This window comes from Echinops telfairi, unplaced genomic scaffold (assembly GCF_000313985.2).
Source record: "Echinops telfairi isolate 266 unplaced genomic scaffold, ASM31398v2 ScPeMD7_7400;HRSCAF=8409, whole genome shotgun sequence".
In the NCBI taxonomy this organism is placed as follows: Eukaryota; Metazoa; Chordata; class Mammalia; order Afrosoricida; family Tenrecidae; genus Echinops; species Echinops telfairi.
Window position 1 is genome coordinate 15,221,533 of NW_022111300.1, and position 9,699 is coordinate 15,231,231.

Sequence of the window (9,699 nt, forward strand, 5' to 3'; positions counted from 1 at the left end):
AGTTACAATCAATCACACAACGGCAATTGCCAGCAGAGTCACATTACTCTAAAAATGAAGCGGTCAGGAGAACACAAATGGACTAATACATATTTAAATTCCTTATGTCGCTTCCAGAGAAGAGAAAGCTAGTAGTCTATCTTGACTATATCTGTGTCTTTAACTCAAACTCCTGGCATACATAAATACCAAAATGAGTGCAAATGCTTTGCTGCTTGGTTGAAGGATCCTGCTGGGTCATGCGTTATATAAAAAGTTGAAGTGTTCGCATAATATATAAGTTGAAATGTGTAGAGGTCTTTCAAGTTAGTTAAGGAAAGCTAAATATTGATCAGACTAGATTGAGGGACAGTTGAACAGAATGCAGCTTGAACAAGTGGCAGGTGTTGGCACCAATAAGGCCGAGGTAGTGCTTGGGGAGGAAGAGACAAAGGGATCCTTGCCTCAGAATCTGAACAGGACTCAGACCCAGGGAGGCTGATTCTCCAGAGATTTTTTTAGGAAGGAAATTCTAACGGCACTGAGCGAATTTCTACATAAAGTGCTTCACGCTAATTTTGTGGATTTAGCATTGTCTCTCCTTCTCTCTCTGACACTGAAAGGAGTCATATTCTTGTGTCTCGGATAATGTTTTGAAATTACCTTTGTCCAAAAGTGATTTCAGTTTTTTTAAATCGTTGGAATCCTACCTTGCAAACTGACATGGTGTTTGCTTGGGATATGCTACCTAACTAATGATTGCGCAAGCTGATGACTACCCTGTCTCTTCTTGACCACTTACTGAAGGGTGTCCCGGAGGACCTCTGTGGGTGGCCAGGGCTGGGAGCACTAGTGGTGTGAAGAAGCGGAAACTGCGGTGGTGACCAACACCAGTGGGTCTGCCAGGGTCAAGCTGGGCCACACGGCCATGCTGGTGGGCATGAAAGCAGAGATGAGTCGCCAAGGCGGGAGAGACCGAATGCAGGGTACTGAGAGTTCATCGAGTTGACTGCTCAGCCAACGCCACACCTGAGTTTGAAGGAGGCTAGGGAGGTGATGACCTTGATCCAGAGATCTCAAACAAGCTCTACCTGATACTCCACAACCAGAGCAGCGTCGCCCTGCGGTCCCTCTGTGCCAGCCCTCGAAAGCCCTGCTGGGTCTTCTATGTGGACCTGCTTCTGGTGGAATGTGGTGGGAATCTGTCTGATACCATCTCCATCGCCGTCAAGGCCACCCTCTTCAACTCGCTGATCCCAAAGCTTCAAGGTCTTAGAGGACGAAGATGGGTCGAAGGACATTGACCTGTTTGAGACCCGTATGACTGCATTCAGCTGGGTGTGGAGAGCGTTCCCTGCCTTGTCACCCAGTGCAAGATCGGTTGTCAGCACGTGGTGGACGCCACTCTTCAGGAGGGGGCCTGCTCCCTGGCCTGCTTGCTGGCGTCTTTGACGGGCAAGGGGCGTTGTGATGGGCATGAGGAGAGTGAAGAAGGGTAGCCTGGACCCTTAGTTCATCTTTCAGATGATGAAACAGATCATTCATCTAAAGCAAAAGGGACATACTAAGTAGTCCCAGCTCTTTGACATATGAGATAGTTCCAGACCAGGGCACCTGAAACTGAGGAAGGAGAATGACTTCCTCAAGCTATCTCTTCATACCGCATTTCTTACTCCAACCAGAATAGCGGCCTAGATTGTAATGGTACACTTAACATAAGTGAAGTTCAATTTGAAATATTTTCTGTGAAGTAGTTAACTTTCCCTTTGTAATGTAAACAAAGGAAATCAAACTTTTTACCTAAATTAAGGATTTAAAGTATCACAAATTTATCCCATTGCTATATACATAATTATAAAATATTTCAAGATAGCAGAGCATAATCATTTTATTAGATTTCATATTATGTTTAGGGATTGTGTTAATCTGGGTAGACTAGGGAAACCAATTAATTGACACTCATGTGTATAAGAAAGAGCTTTATATATAAGGTCAATTGAATGAATACATATTGAGAAAACATCCCAGCCAAGTCCAGATTAAGTCCATAAGTCTGATATTGGCCCAGGTGTCCCATAACACATGCAATGATGTTAAATTCAGGAAGATCACAGGCCAGTGGGTAGGAAATTTTATGGATCCACAAGGTCAGCAGTTTAAAACCACCAGATATTCGGAGGGAGAAAGAAGACATTACAGCCAAGGAACTCCTACTTCCAATATGTAAAATTAAGACTGGCGTGAGTTGGAATTGATTTTATGACAATGGGAGTGGTTTAGTTGTGTGTCCTTTTTAAATTTAAATACTATGATTGTTATTAATTGCTCTAGTCAGCTATGCCTCTTGGAAAACCTATTTGTAACAGAAGAAGACATCAGTCCAGGGCCATTTTTGCTTGTTGCAGCTTCCAAACTGGAGGCTCTTCTGTCAGCACTCCATTGGACAGTATTACGCTGTAATCCGTAGGTTACTGCATCTCCCCAACCCCATTGGCTTATTATTCCAGCCTTTCCTTTTAGGCTGTCTCAGTCTGGAAGAGAGCTCTTCTGGAATCTGGCAACCATAGACAGAAGTATATCTAGAGTATTGCATGTACAACTATGCGCTGGGCACCCCTTCTATTTGATGGCACAATTTCCCTTGCCAACTGAGAGAGATCATCCAATAATTTAAATTGCCTAGGTCCTGTTTTCCATGAGTATATCTCTGATGCTGCATTACCTTGATGTTATTGGAGATACCAGTAACAAAGCTTCCATCCTCAGAGCAATAGACAACCCGCTATAATGAGTTGGTGACCTAAATAAGTGGTGGATTTTAATACTAACCACATATAAATACCTCAGGGTTTGACTAAAGAACTGACCAAACATATAAAATTAACTATCAAAAATATATTAATGGGGGTTTTATTGTTGTAAAAATGATGTGTGGGTGGTATTGATCCTCAACTTCAACTTCACAAGGGAGAAGGAAAATCATTAACATCCACTGCCCAATGTCATTTCCTATGAGTAGAAGGGTCCGATTTTTCTCCACCCTTCAATCTTTCTTATCAATTCTGATACAAATTTTCCCTCCCACAACACTTTCTGCTTTTTATCTGGGTTCTATAATTCATTGCAATAACCACACAGAACTCATAGATGGTGCTCGCAATCATTAGGTGAATTAGGAAAATTAACAAGTGACAGTTCAATTAAGATAGGCTCAGGACACAGTAGTTCAATCAGTAAAGTTTCTGCCATGCCCAGAAGTAAGTGTCTCTCTGGCCTTCATGCTCACAGCCTAGCTCAAGCACTACGACAAATTTCTTTTCAGGTTATGAATAAATGCCCATAAAGCATGCCACTCTAGATACTTACGTTTCAACACAAAGCCAACCAGCTTCCCAAGTAACTGGGCATCTATATTTTAAAACAGTGACATTTCTCTCTCAAATTTATAAACAGCACACAGTTGTACAAGAACCAGACAGTAATGATTAAAACAAAACTACTTGTATAGGAGTATACTAATTAACATCTTTTATGAAAGCATCCTGATTCAAGAACTGATGTCCCCATAAGGACGGCCTACATGAGCTTGCTACACTGCCCACACCTTTTGTTATTGAGTACAGCTTTATAATGTGTTTAAATATGTTCAGTACCAATCTGCTGTATTAGTTTTCTCTTTTGAAAACCTTCCTGGCTGATCATTGGTATGTATCTTTATCCTTCCATAAACTTTAGAATCGTCTGGTTAAATATCTGCTTCTTGCTACTTGGTATAGAACCACTGTTGTGCTATTGAGATGTCTAATCTGAAAACTGTCTTTGCCTTTATGCAAATTAACACATAATTTGTTAACAACATCTAGAAATACAGTCCACAAATATAAACCACTTCTTAATAGATTGAAACACAACGTGTTAAGGTGAAACTCAAATGATTTTTAGGCTCTTTGCAATAACTATGACTATTAATAGATTGCATCTAGGAATTTATCTCAGAAAAAAATAATGTTGTTCATTTGTTTGTTTTCTGTGTTGGGCGGCTTGAGGGAAGTGAAGTTCAGTTTGTCTGTGCAGGTTTGCTTACAAGTTTCCGGTTGCCATGGAGTGGCCTCTGACTCCCGGCATCCCTACCGTGGGTCAGAGCAGAACTGTGTTCCACAGGGTGTTGAAGATCTCACTTTCAGAAGTACACACGTAGGGCTTTATTTCTATACATCTGTTGCTGGATTTGAACCAATCTTTTCCTTAGCAGCACAATGCATTCATTAATCATTCACTCCACAAAGAGAACCTCTATTTAGTGACCTGGATTTAAGGGGTTTCTTCCTATTCCTTAAAAAATGGTTTGATAGACTTCATTTCAGATTTAGATTAACCAATGCCTTTCTGTTATCCAAATCTAGTCTTGGGGATCTACAGAGGCAGTGCTACCCTGCCTTTAGGGTCACTGTGAGTCAGAGCCAACTCAATGGCAGTGAGCTTGAGGTTTTCTTTCTCCACTCTCACGTTTCTAGTATGGCTATAACAGGAATACTTCAAGTGGATGAGTAGAATAGAAATGAGTTCTTGCACAATTTAATAGCCTAGAAATCTAACTTCAGGTTGCTAGCTCCAGGAAAAGCCTTTCTCTTTCTGGAGACTCGCAGTTTGGGAAAGGCCCGTGCACCTTTCCAAAATCTGTATGTCCCAGCATGTTTTGGAAACCACCTTGTATTTTGATTAAATCTTCTCCTGAGTTTAGGAGTTTTCCAGTTCAGAAACCATGGGTCCAATGGATATATTCTGTTCCTGGCCCTTCTTTCTTACTGGTAATAGGCCTTTCTCTCTACTTGGTCACTTAATCTCTTTTATATCTCAAAATGATTTAGTCAAGAGGCAACCCACTCTTGTAGAATATGTCCTGCCTCATTAATATAATAAAGATTAGGGTTTACAACACAGACAAACTACATCAGCTCATATATGGAGAATACTTACATAATACAGGGAATCATGTCCTAGCCAAATTGAAATAACTTTGGGGGAACACAATTCATTGGATAGCATCTGTATTAGTTTAGGTACTTTAGAGAAAAAAATCCACAGTAACTCATGTATAAGAGAGTTTTATGTAAAGAAAGTGTGCATCATGAAAACATCCCAACCCAATGATGCCCAAGCCCACAAGTTCAACATTAACCCATTAACCCAACACCAGTCCACAAAGTCCTCCACCTCACAAAACAGAGGCAATGATGCCGACTTCAGGAGGAAAGCTGAGTCAGTGAACGAATAAGCATCTCAGCACTAGCAGAGGTCTCCACAGGGCTGCTCCAGCACCCAGGGCTGCGTCTGGATAGGTCCATGTGGCTTCTCCTTGGGGATGTCTTGTAGGAAGTCACTTTTGCAAGCTGAAATAGGGAACTGCTAAGGCAGCTGCACCCTGGTGCGACCATCACAAAGCAAGAGACCCGAGAACTAGAAAGGCAAGGCTCACCACCCATTTATCTCTCCACCTTTCAATTAGCCCCACATGTCTTTATCGGCAAGGTTGGCACAATTAACTAATTCAGTATCCTATGTTTGTCTGTCTATATTTGTCTATTTATCTATCTACCCACCTACCTTTCTACTTTTCTATCATCCACCCTTATTTATTATCTGTCTATTATGTCACTCTCAGATGATTTAGGGAAAACATTCAATGACCACTTTTATAATGACATTCATTTTCACTAATTTCAATATCATTTGAGCAAACAATAATTCATACCAATGCTGTTTCCTACCAATGATGCTGGTGAATGAACATGGTATTGCAACATATCTTTTGCAACCTGCCTTCTCTTGCAAAATGGAAGGTTATAATTATTAACTGATTTCACATTATGGTTTTAGGTGACAATATTCTAACTAATTTGCTCTTAGAACAAAATAATTTTCTAATCACTGTTATGGGATTTTACAGTTGCCATAAGTATTAATGAAAGATCTTTCTTTCATGATCAGATAGAAAAATTAATTCAAAACTTGTTTTTACTGCTTTTCATTAAACTTTAAAGGAATTTCATTGAGTTAAATTTGGTAATTTTCCAGTGTAAGTGTGTTTTAGGCTGGTGCCAAGACTAATTCAATTGCTTCATATCTAGATTCATAGGTTTCATAAAAAAGTTCATTTTTATGTTCGCTTAGGGTTTTTTGCCTAGTGGGGGTTAAGCATTTGTCACAAGGGTACCAAAATTTATTATAAGAAATAACAACAACAACAACAACAAAATATTTGTGATTTTGCAATCAAAATGACTATATTTAGCAGGCTTAATAATGGCATTTAAAAGACAACTGTGCTTGTGCATTCTTATGCTAATAAGACAATTTGTTGTTGTTTTCCTTAATTTTGAAAGGTGATGTTAGTGTAGAGTTCTGTGCTGTGATTTATAGAACATTAAGACCTAACTTGTATCAATGCTTTTAGTATAATAGGGTCGTTTTCTTCAGCACAAATGCTGTTACATCACAGAAAACACAGCTTTGATCAAGCTCTTGAGTTGTTATTGGAGGGCAGTTGTCAGGGGCGAGGTAGAAGGGAAAGTAGGACCTGTGCCTTTCTGAATGTGTCTCCTTGTTTGCCAGAGAGACTGACTGTATTGCCGTTATCATTCTAGTCACATCATGTAGAGAGCTCAGAATTTTAATAACTGCCCTATTCAGTGAATTATTGTTGTTTGATGGAGCAATTTGACAGTATTGCGATTAGCTGGCTAGTGGCTACCACCTCCCCTTGGTGTTCTAACAAGGCTCCTGGATCCAGGCAGGCCTGTCGGCATCTTGGATGCCATACAAAGAGGTAACTGAAATGATGAAGTGTGGTATATTTATAGCCTCAATTTGCTGAACTAGCTTGTTTTGTGATGGTTGTGAGTGAAAGGAAATATCAGGCAACTCTAAATGATTTCCATTCGTGTCCTCTGGGTGTGGTGCTCAGTTCACTGCACCCTCTAATTTAAAAGATGGCTGTACTTCTCAGATGAAAGTGATTGTGCCAGAACCTGGCTGGAGCGAGCTGCAGAACAAAATGAGAATTGGAGAAAGCCCGGGCACGTTTCTCAAGGCTTTAAGGGACTACCAGGGAGTCTCTTTGGCCAGGGGAGGAGGAGAATCCGGGCCACGATTTCATTAATCATTTCAACATTAACACATACAACTGCTATTGTTATTACTCTAAGAGATTAGTAAAGTGTGTCTCTAATCATGTTGAAGGTCAGCCTTACATCAGTCTATATTTTATCTAGTAGGAATATGACTTCTATTTATTCTTTATGAGAAGAGACACAACAATGCATTTTAACCTTCTATACATCTTTTCTACCACCCATTCTTCTGTCTATTTGTCTCTCCATTTATCTAACTAGCCAATGTTAATATGTATGGTTTTTAGATGTTGTCCATTTGGAGGTGCCTACCTGGTATAAATGGTTGGTGTCAATAAGTTACTAAGAGGAAGATTAGATGTCTGACTCCATTCAAAGGTGCTGCCAAAGACTGCTGTGGCCATGTTATCCTGCAAAATAAAAATCAGCCCTAAAATAATCCTCTGAAGCACATTTCTACTCTGATAACCACCAGGTTGTTGGGGTTGGGGGTCCACTTGACATAAATATTGTAAAAATGAGTTGATTGATTATCAGGGTAATATTTATTCTATATCATTATCGAGCAAAGAGTCCTGATGACACAATGGTAATGTGCCTGCTTATTAATCAAAAGGTCATGGTTTGAAATGACCAGTCCCTCCACATCAGAAAAGACCTGACGGTCTGCTCCCCTAAAGAGTAGCCCTCACTAAAAGGTGAATACACTGCTGTAGAGTAGAATAGAACTAATAATTATCCGACTGGACACAGTAGAATGGTGCTGTAAGTTTCCAGAGGCTATAAGTCTTTATGGGAACGTATAGGCTCATCTCAGGAGAAAGATGAGGGATTTTTACTCTTGTAAAGTCTTACAGTCTAAAAATCCCACAGGGGCAGTTCTGCACTATCGTACAGGTTCATTCTGGGTTGTAATAGGCTGAATGGCATTTAATGAGATAGGCTAATCACGCTCCCTCCCAGTGAATGGTGGGTTGGATTCACTGACCCTGCAGTTAGCAGTCCAACGCTCAAACCACTCTTCCACCAGGACTCCTTTCCATGAGGATTCCACAGCCAAACACAACTCACTGCCCTCAAGTCAATTCCAACTCATAACACCCCCATAGGACACAGGAGAACTGCCCCTATGAATTCCCAAAGCTGTAACTCTTTACATGAGTGGAAAACCTTTCCTTCTCTGGGGGAGTGGCTGGTAGTTTGAACTGCTAACCTTGTGTTTAGTAGCTCAACATGTAACCCACGATGACACCAGTGCTCCTCCATAAGGATTACTACCTGAAAAAACCCTCGTGGTCAGTTCTACTCTGTCTTATAGGAATTCTAGGAGTTTCAGTTGACTTGTTGGCACACAACAACAGAGACACACATTGTATTGAGTGCTGGGAATACAAGGGTACATACAACCAGATTCCTCTTGTGAAGGCAACATATAGTGGGTGAACAATATGCTAACAGGTCACAAGACAATGTGGCCATTTTTGACAGTAGTATGGGAATTATTCCATGGTCACGGAAATGAAAGTCCTTTCCTTTGTTTTCTACGTCAGCACAGAAGAAACTGTAAACCAGTCAATTAAATCATCCTGTAACAGATTAAAGAAACTGGAATATTCCCTTGACTTCAGGTCGAAATACTCCAATGTGAGAAGAAGCAGATGACTATTATCCCAAGGTTATGGATTGGGAAGTCTTTGGACTTTGGTTCAAATCTATTTTCAGAGTGCTCAATAAGTGGTGATTTAAGACTGCGGTATATTTGTTATTTTCATACTCTATTTGCATTTTTATGACATGTCTTAGTTCAGCAAGCACAGTTCTGCTTTAGTGAATGAGTATTGTTGAACGCATTGTCCTATCTCCATCTCTCATTCTGTAAATAATGTCTAGTCACTGATGTTTTAATTTATACAAATCAGCAATTTATGCATTTTAGTCTAAAAAGCTGCCCTATGCCTACCTTTTCTCAGCAGTACTTGAAATTCCGTTTCAAGAACTCATTGGAATTAAGTCAATACTGGCTCATAGTGATGCTATAAAACAGTGTAGTACTGCTCCTGTGGGTTTCTGATGCTGTAACTCTTTAAAAATAGTAGAAAGTCTTACTTTTTTCCCAAGGATAAGCTGGTGGTTTTGAACAGCTGGCCTTGCAGTTGGGAGCCTGTGTTAGTCCAGGTAGACTAGAGAAACAAATTCATAGACACTAATATGTGTACAAGAAAGAGCTTCACATACACGAACAATTGACTATTGAGAAAACATCTTGGCCCACTCCAGATCAAGATTATAAGTCTATTATTAGTCCATATGTCTGATACCAATCTATAAAATCTTCTTCAGGCTTACGAAAAATCCATGCAATGATGCCAAATGCAGGAAGATCACAGGCCAGTGTGTGGGAAGTCCTATGGATCCAGTGGTAGTGTAAGCATGTCAGCACAGGCAGGGGTCTCGGTAAGGCTTCTTCAGCTTCAGGGCTCTAGCATAGCTCCTTGTATCTTCTCAACTGGAATGTCTCACGGGGAGTGTGCATGTGTCCCTCCTTCAGTAAGATATTTATTTCCTTAGCTCCTCCAAATGAGGTCATCAA

At 40.4% G+C, this 9,699-nt stretch overlaps 1 pseudogene; it reads left to right on the forward strand.

Moving 5' to 3' along the window:
• The first annotated feature begins 361 nt into the window (after nucleotides 1-361).
• Nucleotides 362-1,551, forward strand: LOC101659415 (annotated as a pseudogene).
• The last annotated feature ends 8,148 nt before the right edge of the window (nucleotides 1,552-9,699 follow it).